The 19,890-nt window shown below is 52.5% G+C and overlaps 14 non-coding genes across 14 annotated transcripts; all 14 read left to right on the top strand.

The window, feature by feature from the left end:
- Positions 1–772: 772 nt before the first annotated feature.
- Positions 773–891, top strand: LOC126140370 (5S ribosomal RNA). The gene has a single exon (XR_007528934.1). It is a non-coding gene; the product is annotated as a 5S ribosomal RNA (ribosomal RNA).
- Positions 892–2,174: 1,283 nt separating this feature from the next.
- LOC126140371 (5S ribosomal RNA) lies at positions 2,175–2,293 on the top strand. Its single transcript, XR_007528935.1, has one exon. It is a non-coding gene; the product is annotated as a 5S ribosomal RNA (ribosomal RNA).
- A 1,294-nt stretch (positions 2,294–3,587) lies between these two features.
- Positions 3,588–3,706, top strand: LOC126140373 (5S ribosomal RNA). The gene has a single exon (XR_007528936.1). It is a non-coding gene; the product is annotated as a 5S ribosomal RNA (ribosomal RNA).
- A 1,292-nt stretch (positions 3,707–4,998) lies between these two features.
- LOC126140374 (5S ribosomal RNA) lies at positions 4,999–5,117 on the top strand. The gene has a single exon (XR_007528937.1). It is a non-coding gene; the product is annotated as a 5S ribosomal RNA (ribosomal RNA).
- Positions 5,118–6,398: 1,281 nt separating this feature from the next.
- On the top strand, positions 6,399–6,517 carry LOC126140375 (5S ribosomal RNA). Its single transcript, XR_007528938.1, has one exon. It is a non-coding gene; the product is annotated as a 5S ribosomal RNA (ribosomal RNA).
- Positions 6,518–7,809: 1,292 nt separating this feature from the next.
- Positions 7,810–7,928, top strand: LOC126140377 (5S ribosomal RNA). Its single transcript, XR_007528940.1, has one exon. It is a non-coding gene; the product is annotated as a 5S ribosomal RNA (ribosomal RNA).
- Positions 7,929–9,219: 1,291 nt separating this feature from the next.
- Positions 9,220–9,338, top strand: LOC126140378 (5S ribosomal RNA). The gene has a single exon (XR_007528941.1). It is a non-coding gene; the product is annotated as a 5S ribosomal RNA (ribosomal RNA).
- A 1,206-nt stretch (positions 9,339–10,544) lies between these two features.
- Positions 10,545–10,663, top strand: LOC126140379 (5S ribosomal RNA). The gene has a single exon (XR_007528942.1). It is a non-coding gene; the product is annotated as a 5S ribosomal RNA (ribosomal RNA).
- Positions 10,664–11,957: 1,294 nt separating this feature from the next.
- Positions 11,958–12,076, top strand: LOC126140380 (5S ribosomal RNA). Its single transcript, XR_007528943.1, has one exon. It is a non-coding gene; the product is annotated as a 5S ribosomal RNA (ribosomal RNA).
- Positions 12,077–13,369: 1,293 nt separating this feature from the next.
- Positions 13,370–13,488, top strand: LOC126140381 (5S ribosomal RNA). Its single transcript, XR_007528944.1, has one exon. It is a non-coding gene; the product is annotated as a 5S ribosomal RNA (ribosomal RNA).
- Positions 13,489–14,779: 1,291 nt separating this feature from the next.
- On the top strand, positions 14,780–14,898 carry LOC126140384 (5S ribosomal RNA). Its single transcript, XR_007528946.1, has one exon. It is a non-coding gene; the product is annotated as a 5S ribosomal RNA (ribosomal RNA).
- Positions 14,899–16,190: 1,292 nt separating this feature from the next.
- Positions 16,191–16,309, top strand: LOC126140385 (5S ribosomal RNA). Its single transcript, XR_007528947.1, has one exon. It is a non-coding gene; the product is annotated as a 5S ribosomal RNA (ribosomal RNA).
- Positions 16,310–17,601: 1,292 nt separating this feature from the next.
- On the top strand, positions 17,602–17,720 carry LOC126140386 (5S ribosomal RNA). The gene has a single exon (XR_007528948.1). It is a non-coding gene; the product is annotated as a 5S ribosomal RNA (ribosomal RNA).
- Positions 17,721–19,001: 1,281 nt separating this feature from the next.
- Positions 19,002–19,120, top strand: LOC126140387 (5S ribosomal RNA). Its single transcript, XR_007528949.1, has one exon. It is a non-coding gene; the product is annotated as a 5S ribosomal RNA (ribosomal RNA).
- The last annotated feature ends 770 nt before the right edge of the window (positions 19,121–19,890 follow it).

Genomic DNA, 19,890 nt, shown 5'->3' on the forward strand with positions numbered 1-19,890 from the left:
AAGAAGCGTGTGCCAAGGAAGATTTCCAAAGTGTCTCTGGAAATAACAAAACAGTATTAAGCGGCAGAAATGTTCCGAAATACGTCCGGGCTTATTGTTTTGTAGCAGTGTACACGTGCAAATTTGTAAACAAAAATTCTGTGTCTTCTGTCCTTGGTTTCGCACCTTTCCATGGCACGGCACAGCGCTGCTCTAGTAGCTCCGAACGGCCGCCCACGGCGTCTCGGACACGCCGGTCAGGCCCGCGCCCGTCTCGCAGATGTTTCTCGTGCTTGTGCTGTCATATGGGCCGCGACCCGAGCGGCAGCGAGCGGCAGTCGAGCAAAGTCGGGACAAGTCGGGACGGGAGGGGGGACAGGCGCGAATGCAAATGCACCGCGCAAATTACGCATAAATCTGGAAGCGCGGCGTGTGTCAGGCAGGTGAGAAAGCTTCCGTCGGTCCAGCAGGACACTGCAACACCCCGCGCAGTGCCCCCGCCGCCCGGCCGCGCGCAAGCCCTGCGCCGGATAACAGGAACAAGGCGCGTCGCCAGTGGGTGTCGGAGGCCGCGCGCACCAAACGAATGACAGGCGGTGCATCGAGCAGCTGTGTTGTGCGTCTCACCTACGTTCGGCAGTCGCCTATGAGACGCCAAGGCGAGCGCGCACTCCGCGCCACCTTCGAGGTGGAAAGACGCGCTTTGCGTCAAATGTGCCGCGGAAAGCGGCGATTGCGTGTGTTGGGAGAAGAGGCGAATGCTTCCTCCGTGGTGCGGCTACAGTATAAGGACGCCAACGGCCATACCATGTTGACTACACCGGTTCTCGTCCGATCACCGAAGTTAAGCAACATCGGGCGCGGTTAGTACTTGGATGGGTGACCGCCTGGGACCACCGCGTGCTGTTGGCTCTTTCTCATTTTTTCATTTTTACGTCGCTACACCTGCCAGGCCTCTTTTCATAATAACTTTCAGGTGTCGACAAAGATGCTTCCACAAGCATTTTAAAGTACTGTATTAAACGTAAGATACGAAATTACGGTAATGAACTCGGTTTGAGTAAGAATGCGCGAAGGAAGAGTGCTAGGAACTCGTTGAAAATGACAAAACACTACCAATCGACAGATGTGTTCTTGAAATGCGCCAGAGCCTACTGTTACGCAGCCAGTGCTAAATTCCGAAAAGTAACTAAATAAATAAATAAATAAAAAAAAACCAACCGTTCTCGTGCCATCACCCAAGTTAAGCAACAACGTTAGTATTCGGATCGGCGACTGCCTGGGACCTCTGGCTGTCTTCATATTTTGCTTTCTTGTCGCCAGCCCTGCCAGCCGTCTCTTCACGCTACCTTTCCGATGCGACAAAGATGTTTCCACAATGACTTAAATCTGTTGTAATAAACAAAAGATACGATATTAGGGAACTCAGTTTGAAGAAGCGTGTGCCAAGGAAGATTTCCAAAGTGTCTCTGGAAATAACAAAACAGTATTAAGCGGCAGAAATGTTCCGAAATACGTCCGGGCTTATTGTTTTGTAGCAGTGTACACGTGCAAATTTGTAAACAAAAATTCTGTGTCTTCTGTCCTTGGTTTCGCACCTTTCCATGGCACGGCACAGCGCTGCTCTAGTAGCTCCGAACGGCCGCCCACGGCGTCTCGGACACGCCGGTCAGGCCCGCGCCCGTCTCGCAGATGTTTCTCGTGCTTGTGCTGTCATATGGGCCGCGACCCGAGCGGCAGTCGAGCAAAGTCGGGACAAGTCGGGACGGGAGGGGGGACAGGCGCGAATGCAAATGCACCGCGCAAATTACGCATAAATCTGGAAGCGCGGCGTGTGTCAGGCAGGTGAGAAAGCTTCCGTCGGTCCAGCAGGACACTGCAACACCCCGCGCAGTGCCCCCGCCGCCCGGCCGCGCGCAAGCCCTGCGCCGGATAACAGGAACAAGGCGCGTCGCCAGTGGGTGTCGGAGGCCGCGCGCACCAAACGAATGACAGGCGGTGCATCGAGCAGCTGTGTTGTGCGTCTCACCTACGTTCGGCAGTCGCCTATGAGACGCCAAGGCGAGCGCGCACTCCGCGCCACCTTCGAGGTGGAAAGACGCGCTTTGCGTCAAATGTGCCGCGGAAAGCGGCGATTGCGTGTGTTGGGAGAAGAGGCGAATGCTTCCTCCGTGGTGCGGCTACAGTATAAGGACGCCAACGGCCATACCATGTTGACTACACCGGTTCTCGTCCGATCACCGAAGTTAAGCAACATCGGGCGCGGTTAGTACTTGGATGGGTGACCGCCTGGGACCACCGCGTGCTGTTGGCTCTTTCTCATTTTTTTCATTTTTACGTCGCTACACCTGCCAGGCCTCTTTTCATAATAACTTTCAGGTGTCGACAAAGATGCTTCCACAAGCATTTTAAAGTACTGTATTAAACGTAAGATACGAAATTACGGTAATGAACTCGGTTTGAGTAAGAATGCGCGAAGGAAGAGTGCTAGGAACTCGTTGAAAATGACAAAACACTACCAATCGACAGATGTGTTCTTGAAATGCGCCAGAGCCTACTGTTACGCAGCAGTGCTAAATTCCGAAAAGTAACTAAATAAATAAATAAATAAAAAAAAACCAACCGTTCTCGTGCCATCACCCAAGTTAAGCAACAACGTTAGTATTCGGATCGGCGACTGCCTGGGACCTCTGGCTGTCTTCATATTTTGCTTTCTTGTCGCCAGCCCTGCCAGCCGTCTCTTCACGCTACCTTTCCGATGCGACAAAGATGTTTCCACAATGACTTAAATCTGTTGTAATAAACAAAAGATACGATATTAGGGAACTCAGTTTGAAGAAGCGTGTGCCAAGGAAGATTTCCAAAGTGTCTCTGGAAATAACAAAACAGTATTAAGCGGCAGAAATGTTCCGAAATACGTCCGGGCTTATTGTTTTGTAGCAGTGTACACGTGCAAATTTGTAAACAAAAATTCTGTGTCTTCTGTCCTTGGTTTCGCACCTTTCCATGGCACGGCACAGCGCTGCTCTAGTAGCTCCGAACGGCCGCCCACGGCGTCTCGGACACGCCGGTCAGGCCCGCGCCCGTCTCGCAGATGTTTCTCGTGCTTGTGCTGTCATATGGGCCGCGACCCGAGCGGCAGCGAGCGGCAGTCGAGCAAAGTCGGGACAAGTCGGGACGGGAGGGGGGACAGGCGCGAATGCAAATGCACCGCGCAAATTACGCATAAATCTGGAAGCGCGGCGTGTGTCAGGCAGGGTGAGAAAGCTTCCGTCGGTCCAGCAGGACACTGCAACACCCCGCGCAGTGCCCCCGCCGCCCGGCCGCGCGCAAGCCCTGCGCCGGATAACAGGAACAAGGCGCGTCGCCAGTGGGTGTCGGAGGCCGCGCGCACCAAACGAATGACAGGCGGTGCATCGAGCAGCTGTGTTGTGCGTCTCACCTACGTTCGGCAGTCGCCTATGAGACGCCAAGGCGAGCGCGCACTCCGCGCCACCTTCGAGGTGGAAAGACGCGCTTTGCGTCAAATGTGCCGCGGAAAGCGGCGATTGCGTGTGTTGGGAGAAGAGGCGAATGCTTCCTCCGTGGTGCGGCTACAGTATAAGGACGCCAACGGCCATACCATGTTGACTACACCGGTTCTCGTCCGATCACCGAAGTTAAGCAACATCGGGCGCGGTTAGTACTTGGATGGGTGACCGCCTGGGACCACCGCGTGCTGTTGGCTCTTTCTCATTTTTTCATTTTTACGTCGCTACACCTGCCAGGCCTCTTTTCATAATAACTTTCAGGTGTCGACAAAGATGCTTCCACAAGCATTTTAAAGTACTGTATTAAACGTAAGATACGAAATTACGGTAATGAACTCGGTTTGAGTAAGAATGCGCGAAGGAAGAGTGCTAGGAACTCGTTGAAAATGACAAAACACTACCAATCGACAGATGTGTTCTTGAAATGCGCCAGAGCCTACTGTTACGCAGCAGTGCTAAATTCCGAAAAGTAACTAAATAAATAAATAAATAAAAAAAAACCAACCGTTCTCGTGCCATCACCCAAGTTAAGCAACAACGTTAGTATTCGGATCGGCGACTGCCTGGGACCTCTGGCTGTCTTCATATTTTGCTTTCTTGTCGCCAGCCCTGCCAGCCGTCTCTTCACGCTACCTTTCCGATGCGACAAAGATGTTTCCACAATGACTTAAATCTGTTGTAATAAACAAAAGATACGATATTAGGGAACTCAGTTTGAAGAAGCGTGTGCCAAGGAAGATTTCCAAAGTGTCTCTGGAAATAACAAAACAGTATTAAGCGGCAGAAATGTTCCGAAATACGTCCGGGCTTATTGTTTTGTAGCAGTGTACACGTGCAAATTTGTAAACAAAAATTCTGTGTCTTCTGTCCTTGGTTTCGCACCTTTCCATGGCACGGCACAGCGCTGCTCTAGTAGCTCCGAACGGCCGCCCACGGCGTCTCGGACACGCCGGTCAGGCCCGCGCCCGTCTCGCAGATGTTTCTCGTGCTTGTGCTGTCATATGGGCCGCGACCCGAGCGGCAGCGAGCGGCAGTCGAGCAAAGTCGGGACAAGTCGGGACGGGAGGGGGGACAGGCGCGAATGCAAATGCACCGCGCAAATTACGCATAAATCTGGAAGCGCGGCGTGTGTCAGGCAGGTGAGAAAGCTTCCGTCGGTCCAGCAGGACACTGCAACACCCCGCGCAGTGCCCCCGCCGCCCGGCCGCGCGCAAGCCCTGCGCCGGATAACAGGAACAAGGCGCGTCGCCAGTGGGTGTCGGAGGCCGCGCGCACCAAACGAATGACAGGCGGTGCATCGAGCAGCTGTGTTGTGCGTCTCACCTACGTTCGGCAGTCGCCTATGAGACGCCAAGGCGAGCGCGCACTCCGCGCCACCTTCGAGGTGGAAAGACGCGCTTTGCGTCAAATGTGCCGCGGAAAGCGGCGATTGCGTGTGTTGGGAGAAGAGGCGAATGCTTCCTCCGTGGTGCGGCTACAGTATAAGGACGCCAACGGCCATACCATGTTGACTACACCGGTTCTCGTCCGATCACCGAAGTTAAGCAACATCGGGCGCGGTTAGTACTTGGATGGGTGACCGCCTGGGACCACCGCGTGCTGTTGGCTCTTTCTCATTTTTTCATTTTTACGTCGCTACACCTGCCAGGCCTCTTTTCATAATAACTTTCAGGTGTCGACAAAGATGCTTCCACAAGCATTTTAAAGTACTGTATTAAACGTAAGATACGAAATTACGGTAATGAACTCGGTTTGAGTAAGAATGCGCGAAGGAAGAGTGCTAGGAACTCGTTGAAAATGACAAAACACTACCAATCGACAGATGTGTTCTTGAAATGCGCCAGAGCCTACTGTTACGCAGCAGTGCTAAATTCCGAAAAGTAACTAAATAAATAAATAAATAAAAAAAAACCAACCGTTCTCGTGCCATCACCCAAGTTAAGCAACAACGTTAGTATTCGGATCGGCGACTGCCTGGGACCTCTGGCTGTCTTCATATTTTGCTTTCTTGTCGCCAGCCCTGCCAGCCGTCTCTTCACGCTACCTTTCCGATGCGACAAAGATGTTTCCACAATGACTTAAATCTGTTGTAATAAACAAAAGATACGATATTAGGGAACTCAGTTTGAAGAAGCGTGTGCCAAGGAAGATTTCCAAAGTGTCTCTGGAAATAACAAAACAGTATTAAGCGGCAGAAATGTTCCGAAATACGTCCGGCTTATTGTTTTGTAGCAGTGTACACGTGCAAATTTGTAAACAAAAATTCTGTGTCTTCTGTCCTTGGTTTCGCACCTTTCCATGGCACGGCACAGCGCTGCTCTAGTAGCTCCGAACGGCCGCCCACGGCGTCTCGGACACGCCGGTCAGGCCCGCGCCCGTCTCGCAGATGTTTCTCGTGCTTGTGCTGTCATATGGGCCGCGACCCGAGCGGCAGTCGAGCAAAGTCGGGACAAGTCGGGACGGGAGGGGGGACAGGCGCGAATGCAAATGCACCGCGCAAATTACGCATAAATCTGGAAGCGCGGCGTGTGTCAGGCAGGTGAGAAAGCTTCCGTCGGTCCAGCAGGACACTGCAACACCCCGCGCAGTGCCCCCGCCGCCCGGCCGCGCGCAAGCCCTGCGCCGGATAACAGGAACAAGGCGCGTCGCCAGTGGGTGTCGGAGGCCGCGCGCACCAAACGAATGACAGGCGGTGCATCGAGCAGCTGTGTTGTGCGTCTCACCTACGTTCGGCAGTCGCCTATGAGACGCCAAGGCGAGCGCGCACTCCGCGCCACCTTCGAGGTGGAAAGACGCGCTTTGCGTCAAATGTGCCGCGGAAAGCGGCGATTGCGTGTGTTGGGAGAAGAGGCGAATGCTTCCTCCGTGGTGCGGCTACAGTATAAGGACGCCAACGGCCATACCATGTTGACTACACCGGTTCTCGTCCGATCACCGAAGTTAAGCAACATCGGGCGCGGTTAGTACTTGGATGGGTGACCGCCTGGGACCACCGCGTGCTGTTGGCTCTTTCTCATTTTTTCATTTTTACGTCGCTACACCTGCCAGGCCTCTTTTCATAATAACTTTCAGGTGTCGACAAAGATGCTTCCACAAGCATTTTAAAGTACTGTATTAAACGTAAGATACGAAATTACGGTAATGAACTCGGTTTGAGTAAGAATGCGCGAAGGAAGAGTGCTAGGAACTCGTTGAAAATGACAAAACACTACCAATCGACAGATGTGTTCTTGAAATGCGCCAGAGCCTACTGTTACGCAGCAGTGCTAAATTCCGAAAAGTAACTAAATAAATAAATAAATAAAAAAAAACCAACCGTTCTCGTGCCATCACCCAAGTTAAGCAACAACGTTAGTATTCGGATCGGCGACTGCCTGGGACCTCTGGCTGTCTTCATATTTGCTTTCTTGTCGCCAGCCCTGCCAGCCGTCTCTTCACGCTACCTTTCCGATGCGACAAAGATGTTTCCACAATGACTTAAATCTGTTGTAATAAACAAAAGATACGATATTAGGGAACTCAGTTTGAAGAAGCGTGTGCCAAGGAAGATTTCCAAAGTGTCTCTGGAAATAACAAAACAGTATTAAGCGGCAGAAATGTTCCGAAATACGTCCGGGCTTATTGTTTTGTAGCAGTGTACACGTGCCAAATTTGTAAACAAAAATTCTGTGTCTTCTGTCCTTGGTTTCGCACCTTTCCATGGCACGGCACAGCGCTGCTCTAGTAGCTCCGAACGGCCGCCCACGGCGTCTCGGACACGCCGGTCAGGCCCGCGCCCGTCTCGCAGATGTTTCTCGTGCTTGTGCTGTCATATGGGCCGCGACCCGAGCGGCAGCGAGCGGCAGTCGAGCAAAGTCGGGACAAGTCGGGACGGGAGGGGGGACAGGCGCGAATGCAAATGCACCGCGCAAATTACGCATAAATCTGGAAGCGCGGCGTGTGTCAGGCAGGTGAGAAAGCTTCCGTCGGTCCAGCAGGACACTGCAACACCCCGCGCAGTGCCCCCGCCGCCCGGCCGCGCGCAAGCCCTGCGCCGGATAACAGGAACAAGGCGCGTCGCCAGTGGGTGTCGGAGGCCGCGCGCACCAAACGAATGACAGGCGGTGCATCGAGCAGCTGTGTTGTGCGTCTCACCTACGTTCGGCAGTCGCCTATGAGACGCCAAGGCGAGCGCGCACTCCGCGCCACCTTCGAGGTGGAAAGACGCGCTTTGCGTCAAATGTGCCGCGGAAAGCGGCGATTGCGTGTGTTGGGAGAAGAGGCGAATGCTTCCTCCGTGGTGCGGCTACAGTATAAGGACGCCAACGGCCATACCATGTTGACTACACCGGTTCTCGTCCGATCACCGAAGTTAAGCAACATCGGGCGCGGTTAGTACTTGGATGGGTGACCGCCTGGGACCACCGCGTGCTGTTGGCTCTTTCTCATTTTTTCATTTTTACGTCGCTACACCTGCCAGGCCTCTTTTCATAATAACTTTCAGGTGTCGACAAAGATGCTTCCACAAGCATTTTAAAGTACTGTATTAAACGTAAGATACGAAATTACGGTAATGAACTCGGTTTGAGTAAGAATGCGCGAAGGAAGAGTGCTAGGAACTCGTTGAAAATGACAAAACACTACCAATCGACAGATGTGTTCTTGAAATGCGCCAGAGCCTACTGTTACGCAGCAGTGCTAAATTCCGAAAAGTAACTAAATAAATAAATAAATAAAAAAAAACCAACCGTTCTCGTGCCATCACCCAAGTTAAGCAACAACGTTAGTATTCGGATCGGCGACTGCCTGGGACCTCTGGCTGTCTTCATATTTTGCTTTCTTGTCGCCAGCCCTGCCAGCCGTCTCTTCACGCTACCTTTCCGATGCGACAAAGATGTTTCCACAATGACTTAAATCTGTTGTAATAAACAAAAGATACGATATTAGGGAACTCAGTTTGAAGAAGCGTGTGCCAAGGAAGATTTCCAAAGTGTCTCTGGAAATAACAAAACAGTATTAAGCGGCAGAAATGTTCCGAAATACGTCCGGGCTTATTGTTTTGTAGCAGTGTACACGTGCAAATTGTAAACAAAAATTCTGTGTCTTCTGTCCTTGGTTTCGCACCTTTCCATGGCACGGCACAGCGCTGCTCTAGTAGCTCCGAACGGCCGCCCACGGCGTCTCGGACACGCCGGTCAGGCCCGCGCCCGTCTCGCAGATGTTTCTCGTGCTTGTGCTGTCATATGGGCCGCGACCCGAGCGGCAGCGAGCGGCAGTCGAGCAAAGTCGGGACAAGTCGGGACGGGAGGGGGGACAGGCGCGAATGCAAATGCACCGCGCAAATTACGCATAAATCTGGAAGCGCGGCGTGTGTCAGGCAGGTGAGAAAGCTTCCGTCGGTCCAGCAGGACACTGCAACACCCCGCGCAGTGCCCCCGCCGCCCGGCCGCGCGCAAGCCCTGCGCCGGATAACAGGAACAAGGCGCGTCGCCAGTGGGTGTCGGAGGCCGCGCGCACCAAACGAATGACAGGCGGTGCATCGAGCAGCTGTGTTGTGCGTCTCACCTACGTTCGGCAGTCGCCTATGAGACGCCAAGGCGAGCGCGCACTCCGCGCCACCTTCGAGGTGGAAAGACGCGCTTTGCGTCAAATGTGCCGCGGAAAGCGGCGATTGCGTGTGTTGGGAGAAGAGGCGAATGCTTCCTCCGTGGTGCGGCTACAGTATAAGGACGCCAACGGCCATACCATGTTGACTACACCGGTTCTCGTCCGATCACCGAAGTTAAGCAACATCGGGCGCGGTTAGTACTTGGATGGGTGACCGCCTGGGACCACCGCGTGCTGTTGGCTCTTTCTCATTTTTTCATTTTTACGTCGCTACACCTGCCAGGCCTCTTTTCATAATAACTTTCAGGTGTCGACAAAGATGCTTCCACAAGCATTTTAAAGTACTGTATTAAACGTAAGATACGAAATTACGGTAATGAACTCGGTTTGAGTAAGAATGCGCGAAGGAAGAGTGCTAGGAACTCGTTGAAAATGACAAAACACTACCAATCGACAGATGTGTTCTTGAAATGCGCCAGAGCCTACTGTTACGCAGCAGTGCTAAATTCCGAAAAGTAACTAAATAAATAAATAAATAAAAAAAAACCAACCGTTCTCGTGCCATCACCCAAGTTAAGCAACAACGTTAGTATTCGGATCGGCGACTGCCTGGGACCTCTGGCTGTCTTCATATTTTGCTTTCTTGTCGCCAGCCCTGCCAGCCGTCTCTTCACGCTACCTTTCCGATGCGACAAAGATGTTTCCACAATGACTTAAATCTGTTGTAATAAACAAAAGATACGATATTAGGGAACTCAGTTTGAAGAAGCGTGTGCCAAGGAAGATTTCCAAAGTGTCTCTGGAAATAACAAAACAGTATTAAGCGGCAGAAATGTTCCGAAATACGTCCGGGCTTATTGTTTTGTAGCAGTGTACACGTGCAAATTTGTAAACAAAAATTCTGTGTCTTCTGTCCTTGGTTTCGCACCTTTCCATGGCACGGCACAGCGCTGCTCTAGTAGCTCCGAACGGCCGCCCACGGCGTCTCGGACACGCCGGTCAGGCCCGCGCCCGTCTCGCAGATGTTTCTCGTGCTTGTGCTGTCATATGGGCCGCGACCCGAGCGGCAGCGAGCGGCAGTCGAGCAAAGTCGGGACAGGTGAGAAAGCTTCCGTCGGTCCAGCAGGACACTGCAACACCCCGCGCAGTGCCCCCGCCGCCCGGCCGCGCGCAAGCCCTGCGCCGGATAACAGGAACAAGGCGCGTCGCCAGTGGGTGTCGGAGGCCGCGCGCACCAAACGAATGACAGGCGGTGCATCGAGCAGCTGTGTTGTGCGTCTCACCTACGTTCGGCAGTCGCCTATGAGACGCCAAGGCGAGCGCGCACTCCGCGCCACCTTCGAGGTGGAAAGACGCGCTTTGCGTCAAATGTGCCGCGGAAAGCGGCGATTGCGTGTGTTGGGAGAAGAGGCGAATGCTTTCTCCGTGGTGCGGCTACAGTATAAGGACGCCAACGGCCATACCATGTTGACTACACCGGTTCTCGTCCGATCACCGAAGTTAAGCAACATCGGGCGCGGTTAGTACTTGGATGGGTGACCGCCTGGGACCACCGCGTGCTGTTGGCTCTTTCTCATTTTTTCATTTTTACGTCGCTACACCTGCCAGGCCTCTTTTCATAATAACTTTCAGGTGTCGACAAAGATGCTTCCACAAGCATTTTAAAGTACTGTATTAAACGTAAGATACGAAATTACGGTAATGAACTCGGTTTGAGTAAGAATGCGCGAAGGAAGAGTGCTAGGAACTCGTTGAAAATGACAAAACACTACCAATCGACAGATGTGTTCTTGAAATGCGCCAGAGCCTACTGTTACGCAGCAGTGCTAAATTCCGAAAAGTAACTAAATAAATAAATAAATAAAAAAAAACCAACCGTTCTCGTGCCATCACCCAAGTTAAGCAACAACGTTAGTATTCGGATCGGCGACTGCCTGGGACCTCTGGCTGTCTTCATATTTTGCTTTCTTGTCGCCAGCCCTGCCAGCCGTCTCTTCACGCTACCTTTCCGATGCGACAAAGATGTTTCCACAATGACTTAAATCTGTTGTAATAAACAAAAGATACGATATTAGGGAACTCAGTTTGAAGAAGCGTGTGCCAAGGAAGATTTCCAAAGTGTCTCTGGAAATAACAAAACAGTATTAAGCGGCAGAAATGTTCCGAAATACGTCCGGGCTTATTGTTTTGTAGCAGTGTACACGTGCAAATTTGTAAACAAAAATTCTGTGTCTTCTGTCCTTGGTTTCGCACCTTTCCATGGCACGGCACAGCGCTGCTCTAGTAGCTCCGAACGGCCGCCCACGGCGTCTCGGACACGCCGGTCAGGCCCGCGCCCGTCTCGCAGATGTTTCTCGTGCTTGTGCTGTCATATGGGCCGCGACCCGAGCGGCAGCGAGCGGCAGTCGAGCAAAGTCGGGACAAGTCGGGACGGGAGGGGGGGACAGGCGCGAATGCAAATGCACCGCGCAAATTACGCATAAATCTGGAAGCGCGGCGTGTGTCAGGCAGGTGAGAAAGCTTCCGTCGGTCCAGCAGGACACTGCAACACCCCGCGCAGTGCCCCCGCCCGCCCGGCCGCGCGCAAGCCCTGCGCCGGATAACAGGAACAAGGCGCGTCGCCAGTGGGTGTCGGAGGCCGCGCGCACCAAACGAATGACAGGCGGTGCATCGAGCAGCTGTGTTGTGCGTCTCACCTACGTTCGGCAGTCGCCTATGAGACGCCAAGGCGAGCGCGCACTCCGCGCCACCTTCGAGGTGGAAAGACGCGCTTTGCGTCAAATGTGCCGCGGAAAGCGGCGATTGCGTGTGTTGGGAGAAGAGGCGAATGCTTCCTCCGTGGTGCGGCTACAGTATAAGGACGCCAACGGCCATACCATGTTGACTACACCGGTTCTCGTCCGATCACCGAAGTTAAGCAACATCGGGCGCGGTTAGTACTTGGATGGGTGACCGCCTGGGACCACCGCGTGCTGTTGGCTCTTTCTCATTTTTTCATTTTTACGTCGCTACACCTGCCAGGCCTCTTTTCATAATAACTTTCAGGTGTCGACAAAGATGCTTCCACAAGCATTTTAAAGTACTGTATTAAACGTAAGATACGAAATTACGGTAATGAACTCGGTTTGAGTAAGAATGCGCGAAGGAAGAGTGCTAGGAACTCGTTGAAAATGACAAAACACTACCAATCGACAGATGTGTTCTTGAAATGCGCCAGAGCCTACTGTTACGCAGCAGTGCTAAATTCCGAAAAGTAACTAAATAAATAAATAAATAAAAAAAAAACCAACCGTTCTCGTGCCATCACCCAAGTTAAGCAACAACGTTAGTATTCGGATCGGCGACTGCCTGGGACCTCTGGCTGTCTTCATATTTTGCTTTCTTGTCGCCAGCCCTGCCAGCCGTCTCTTCACGCTACCTTTCCGATGCGACAAAGATGTTTCCACAATGACTTAAATCTGTTGTAATAAACAAAAGATACGATATTAGGGAACTCAGTTTGAAGAAGCGTGTGCCAAGGAAGATTTCCAAAGTGTCTCTGGAAATAACAAAACAGTATTAAGCGGCAGAAATGTTCCGAAATACGTCCGGGCTTATTGTTTTGTAGCAGTGTACACGTGCAAATTTGTAAACAAAAATTCTGTGTCTTCTGTCCTTGGTTTCGCACCTTTCCATGGCACGGCACAGCGCTGCTCTAGTAGCTCCGAACGGCCGCCCACGGCGTCTCGGACACGCCGGTCAGGCCCGCGCCCGTCTCGCAGATGTTTCTCGTGCTTGTGCTGTCATATGGGCCGCGACCCGAGCGGCAGCGAGCGGCAGTCGAGCAAAGTCGGGACAAGTCGGGACGGGAGGGGGGACAGGCGCGAATGCAAATGCACCGCGCAAATTACGCATAAATCTGGAAGCGCGGCGTGTGTCAGGCAGGTGAGAAAGCTTCCGTCGGTCCAGCAGGACACTGCAACACCCCGCGCAGTGCCCCCGCCGCCCGGCCGCGCGCAAGCCCTGCGCCGGATAACAGGAACAAGGCGCGTCGCCAGTGGGTGTCGGAGGCCGCGCGCACCAAACGAATGACAGGCGGTGCATCGAGCAGCTGTGTTGTGCGTCTCACCTACGTTCGGCAGTCGCCTATGAGACGCCAAGGCGAGCGCGCACTCCGCGCCACCTTCGAGGTGGAAAGACGCGCTTTGCGTCAAATGTGCCGCGGAAAGCGGCGATTGCGTGTGTTGGGAGAAGAGGCGAATGCTTCCTCCGTGGTGCGGCTACAGTATAAGGACGCCAACGGCCATACCATGTTGACTACACCGGTTCTCGTCCGATCACCGAAGTTAAGCAACATCGGGCGCGGTTAGTACTTGGATGGGTGACCGCCTGGGACCACCGCGTGCTGTTGGCTCTTTCTCATTTTTCATTTTTACGTCGCTACACCTGCCAGGCCTCTTTTCATAATAACTTTCAGGTGTCGACAAAGATGCTTCCACAAGCATTTTAAAGTACTGTATTAAACGTAAGATACGAAATTACGGTAATGAACTCGGTTTGAGTAAGAATGCGCGAAGGAAGAGTGCTAGGAACTCGTTGAAAATGACAAAACACTACCAATCGACAGATGTGTTCTTGAAATGCGCCAGAGCCTACTGTTACGCAGCAGTGCTAAATTCCGAAAAGTAACTAAATAAATAAATAAATAAAAAAAAACCAACCGTTCTCGTGCCATCACCCAAGTTAAGCAACAACGTTAGTATTCGGATCGGCGACTGCCTGGGACCTCTGGCTGTCTTCATATTTTGCTTTCTTGTCGCCAGCCCTGCCAGCCGTCTCTTCACGCTACCTTTCCGATGCGACAAAGATGTTTCCACAATGACTTAAATCTGTTGTAATAAACAAAAGATACGATATTAGGGAACTCAGTTTGAAGAAGCGTGTGCCAAGGAAGATTTCCAAAGTGTCTCTGGAAATAACAAAACAGTATTAAGCGGCAGAAATGTTCCGAAATACGTCCGGGCTTATTGTTTTGTAGCAGTGTACACGTGCAAATTTGTAAACAAAAATTCTGTGTCTTCTGTCCTTGGTTTCGCACCTTTCCATGGCACGGCACAGCGCTGCTCTAGTAGCTCCGAACGGCCGCCCACGGCGTCTCGGACACGCCGGTCAGGCCCGCGCCCGTCTCGCAGATGTTTCTCGTGCTTGTGCTGTCATATGGGCCGCGACCCGAGCGGCAGCGAGCGGCAGTCGAGCAAAGTCGGGACAAGTCGGGACGGGAGGGGGGACAGGCGCGAATGCAAATGCACCGCGCAAATTACGCATAAATCTGGAAGCGCGGCGTGTGTCAGGCAGGTGAGAAAGCTTCCGTCGGTCCAGCAGGACACTGCAACACCCCGCGCAGTGCCCCCGCCGCCCGGCCGCGCGCAAGCCCTGCGCCGGATAACAGGAACAAGGCGCGTCGCCAGTGGGTGTCGGAGGCCGCGCGCACCAAACGAATGACAGGCGGTGCATCGAGCAGCTGTGTTGTGCGTCTCACCTACGTTCGGCAGTCGCCTATGAGACGCCAAGGCGAGCGCGCACTCCGCGCCACCTTCGAGGTGGAAAGACGCGCTTTGCGTCAAATGTGCCGCGGAAAGCGGCGATTGCGTGTGTTGGGAGAAGAGGCGAATGCTTCCTCCGTGGTGCGGCTACAGTATAAGGACGCCAACGGCCATACCATGTTGACTACACCGGTTCTCGTCCGATCACCGAAGTTAAGCAACATCGGGCGCGGTTAGTACTTGGATGGGTGACCGCCTGGGACCACCGCGTGCTGTTGGCTCTTTCTCATTTTTTCATTTTTACGTCGCTACACCTGCCAGGCCTCTTTTCATAATAACTTTCAGGTGTCGACAAAGATGCTTCCACAAGCATTTTAAAGTACTGTATTAAACGTAAGATACGAAATTACGGTAATGAACTCGGTTTGAGTAAGAATGCGCGAAGGAAGAGTGCTAGGAACTCGTTGAAAATGACAAAACACTACCAATCGACAGATGTGTTCTTGAAATGCGCCAGAGCCTACTGTTACGCAGCAGTGCTAAATTCCGAAAAGTAACTAAATAAATAAATAAATAAAAAAAAACCAACCGTTCTCGTGCCATCACCCAAGTTAAGCAACAACGTTAGTATTCGGATCGGCGACTGCCTGGGACCTCTGGCTGTCTTCATATTTTGCTTTCTTGTCGCCAGCCCTGCCAGCCGTCTCTTCACGCTACCTTTCCGATGCGACAAAGATGTTTCCACAATGACTTAAATCTGTTGTAATAAACAAAAGATACGATATTAGGGAACTCAGTTTGAAGAAGCGTGTGCCAAGGAAGATTTCCAAAGTGTCTCTGGAAATAACAAAACAGTATTAAGCGGCAGAAATGTTCCGAAATACGTCCGGGCTTATTGTTTTGTAGCAGTGTACACGTGCAAATTTGTAAACAAAAATTCTGTGTCTTCTGTCCTTGGTTTCGCACCTTTCCATGGCACGGCACAGCGCTGCTCTAGTAGCTCCGAACGGCCGCCCACGGCGTCTCGGACACGCCGGTCAGGCCCGCGCCCGTCTCGCAGATGTTTCTCGTGCTTGTGCTGTCATATGGGCCGCGACCCGAGCGGCAGCGAGCGGCAGTCGAGCAAAGTCGGGACAAGTCGGGACGGGAGGGGGGACAGGCGCGAATGCAAATGCACCGCGCAAATTACGCATAAATCTGGAAGCGCGGCGTGTGTCAGGCAGGTGAGAAAGCTTCCGTCGGTCCAGCAGGACACTGCAACACCCCGCGCAGTGCCCCCGCCGCCCGGCCGCGCGCAAGCCCTGCGCCGGATAACAGGAACAAGGCGCGTCGCCAGTGGGTGTCGGAGGCCGCGCGCACCAAACGAATGACAGGCGGTGCATCGAGCAGCTGTGTTGTGCGTCTCACCTACGTTCGGCAGTCGCCTATGAGACGCCAAGGCGAGCGCGCACTCCGCGCCACCTTCGAGGTGGAAAGACGCGCTTTGCGTCAAATGTGCCGCGGAAAGCGGCGATTGCGTGTGTTGGGAGAAGAGGCGAATGCTTCCTCCGTGGTGCGGCTACAGTATAAGGACGCCAACGGCCATACCATGTTGACTACACCGGTTCTCGTCCGATCACCGAAGTTAAGCAACATCGGGCGCGGTTAGTACTTGGATGGGTGACCGCCTGGGACCACCGCGTGCTGTTGGCTCTTTCTCATTTTTTCATTTTTACGTCGCTACACCTGCCAGGCCTCTTTTCATAATAACTTTCAGGTGTCGACAAAGATGCTTCCACAAGCATTTTAAAGTACTGTATTAAACGTAAGATACGAAATTACGGTAATGAACTCGGTTTGAGTAAGAATGCGCGAAGGAAGAGTGCTAGGAACTCGTTGAAAATGACAAAACACTACCAATCGACAGATGTGTTCTTGAAATGCGCCAGAGCCTACTGTTACGCAGCAGTGCTAAATTCCGAAAAGTAACTAAATAAATAAATAAATAAAAAAAAACCAACCGTTCTCGTGCCATCACCCAAGTTAAGCAACAACGTTAGTATTCGGATCGGCGACTGCCTGGGACCTCTGGCTGTCTTCATATTTTGCTTTCTTGTCGCCAGCCCTGCCAGCCGTCTCTTCACGCTACCTTTCCGATGCGACAAAGATGTTTCCACAATGACTTAAATCTGTTGTAATAAACAAAAGATACGATATTAGGGAACTCAGTTTGAAGAAGCGTGTGCCAAGGAAGATTTCCAAAGTGTCTCTGGAAATAACAAAACAGTATTAAGCGGCAGAAATGTTCCGAAATACGTCCGGGCTTATTGTTTTGTAGCAGTGTACACGTGCAAATTTGTAAACAAAAATTCTGTGTCTTCTGTCCTTGGTTTCGCACCTTTCCATGGCACGGCACAGCGCTGCTCTAGTAGCTCCGAACGGCCGCCCACGGCGTCTCGGACACGCCGGTCAGGCCCGCGCCCGTCTCGCAGATGTTTCTCGTGCTTGTGCTGTCATATGGGCCGCGACCCGAGCGGCAGCGAGCGGCAGTCGAGCAAAGTCGGGACAAGTCGGGACGGGAGGGGGGACAGGCGCGAATGCAAATGCACCGCGCAAATTACGCATAAATCTGGAAGCGCGGCGTGTGTCAGGCAGGTGAGAAAGCTTCCGTCGGTCCAGCAGGACACTGCAACACCCCGCGCAGTGCCCCCGCCGCCCGGCCGCGCGCAAGCCCTGCGCCGGATAACAGGAACAAGGCGCGTCGCCAGTGGGTGTCGGAGGCCGCGCGCACCAAACGAATGACAGGCGGTGCATCGAGCAGCTGTGTTGTGCGTCTCACCTACGTTCGGCAGTCGCCTATGAGACGCCAAGGCGAGCGCGCACTCCGCGCCACCTTCGAGGTGGAAAGACGCGCTTTGCGTCAAATGTGCCGCGGAAAGCGGCGATTGCGTGTGTTGGGAGAAGAGGCGAATGCTTCCTCCGTGGTGCGGCTACAGTATAAGGACGCCAACGGCCATACCATGTTGACTACACCGGTTCTCGTCCGATCACCGAAGTTAAGCAACATCGGGCGCGGTTAGTACTTGGATGGGTGACCGCCTGGGACCACCGCGTGCTGTTGGCTCTTTCTCATTTTTTCATTTTTACGTCGCTACACCTGCCAGGCCTCTTTTCATAATAACTTTCAGGTGTCGACAAAGATGCTTCCACAAGCATTTTAAAGTACTGTATTAAACGTAAGATACGAAATTACGGTAATGAACTCGGTTTGAGTAAGAATGCGCGAAGGAAGAGTGCTAGGAACTCGTTGAAAATGACAAAACACTACCAATCGACAGATGTGTTCTTGAAATGCGCCAGAGCCTACTGTTACGCAGCAGTGCTAAATTCCGAAAAGTAACTAAATAAATAAATAAATAAAAAAAACCAACCGTTCTCGTGCCATCACCCAAGTTAAGCAACAACGTTAGTATTCGGATCGGCGACTGCCTGGGACCTCTGGCTGTCTTCATATTTTGCTTTCTTGTCGCCAGCCCTGCCAGCCGTCTCTTCACGCTACCTTTCCGATGCGACAAAGATGTTTCCACAATGACTTAAATCTGTTGTAATAAACAAAAGATACGATATTAGGGAACTCAGTTTGAAGAAGCGTGTGCCAAGGAAGATTTCCAAAGTGTCTCTGGAAATAACAAAACAGTATTAAGCGGCAGAAATGTTCCGAAATACGTCCGGGCTTATTGTTTTGTAGCAGTGTACACGTGCAAATTTGTAAACAAAAATTCTGTGTCTTCTGTCCTTGGTTTCGCACCTTTCCATGGCACGGCACAGCGCTGCTCTAGTAGCTCCGAACGGCCGCCCACGGCGTCTCGGACACGCCGGTCAGGCCCGCGCCCGTCTCGCAGATGTTTCTCGTGCTTGTGCTGTCATATGGGCCGCGACCCGAGCGGCAGTCGAGCAAAGTCGGGACAAGTCGGGACGGGAGGGGGGACAGGCGCGAATGCAAATGCACCGCGCAAATTACGCATAAATCTGGAAGCGCGGCGTGTGTCAGGCAGGTGAGAAAGCTTCCGTCGGTCCAGCAGGACACTGCAACACCCCGCGCAGTGCCCCCGCCGCCCGGCCGCGCGCAAGCCCTGCGCCGGATAACAGGAACAAGGCGCGTCGCCAGTGGGTGTCGGAGGCCGCGCGCACCAAACGAATGACAGGCGGTGCATCGAGCAGCTGTGTTGTGCGTCTCACCTACGTTCGGCAGTCGCCTATGAGACGCCAAGGCGAGCGCGCACTCCGCGCCACCTTCGAGGTGGAAAGACGCGCTTTGCGTCAAATGTGCCGCGGAAAGCGGCGATTGCGTGTGTTGGGAGAAGAGGCGAATGCTTCCTCCGTGGTGCGGCTACAGTATAAGGACGCCAACGGCCATACCATGTTGACTACACCGGTTCTCGTCCGATCACCGAAGTTAAGCAACATCGGGCGCGGTTAGTACTTGGATGGGTGACCGCCTGGGACCACCGCGTGCTGTTGGCTCTTTCTCATTTTTTCATTTTTACGTCGCTACACCTGCCAGGCCTCTTTTCATAATAACTTTCAGGTGTCGACAAAGATGCTTCCACAAGCATTTTAAAGTACTGTATTAAACGTAAGATACGAAATTACGGTAATGAACTCGGTTTGAGTAAGAATGCGCGAAGGAAGAGTGCTAGGAACTCGTTGAAAATGACAAAACACTACCAATCGACAGATGTGTTCTTGAAATGCGCCAGAGCCTACTGTTACGCAGCAGTGCTAAATTCCGAAAAGTAACTAAATAAATAAATAAATAAAAAAAAACCAACCGTTCTCGTGCCATCACCCAAGTTAAGCAACAACGTTAGTATTCGGATCGGCGACTGCCTGGGACCTCTGGCTGTCTTCATATTTTGCTTTCTTGTCGCCAGCCCTGCCAGCCGTCTCTTCACGCTACCTTTCCGATGCGACAAAGATGTTTCCACAATGACTTAAATCTGTTGTAATAAACAAAAGATACGATATTAGGGAACTCAGTTTGAAGAAGCGTGTGCCAAGGAAGATTTCCAAAGTGTCTCTGGAAATAACAAAACAGTATTAAGCGGCAGAAATGTTCCGAAATACGTCCGGGCTTATTGTTTTGTAGCAGTGTACACGTGCAAATTTGTAAACAAAAATTCTGTGTCTTCTGTCCTTGGTTTCGCACCTTTCCATGGCACGGCACAGCGCTGCTCTAGTAGCTCCGAACGGCCGCCCACGGCGTCTCGGACACGCCGGTCAGGCCCGCGCCC

This window comes from Schistocerca cancellata, unplaced genomic scaffold (genome assembly GCF_023864275.1).
Source record: "Schistocerca cancellata isolate TAMUIC-IGC-003103 unplaced genomic scaffold, iqSchCanc2.1 HiC_scaffold_705, whole genome shotgun sequence".
Taxonomy (NCBI): Eukaryota; Metazoa; Arthropoda; class Insecta; order Orthoptera; family Acrididae; genus Schistocerca; species Schistocerca cancellata.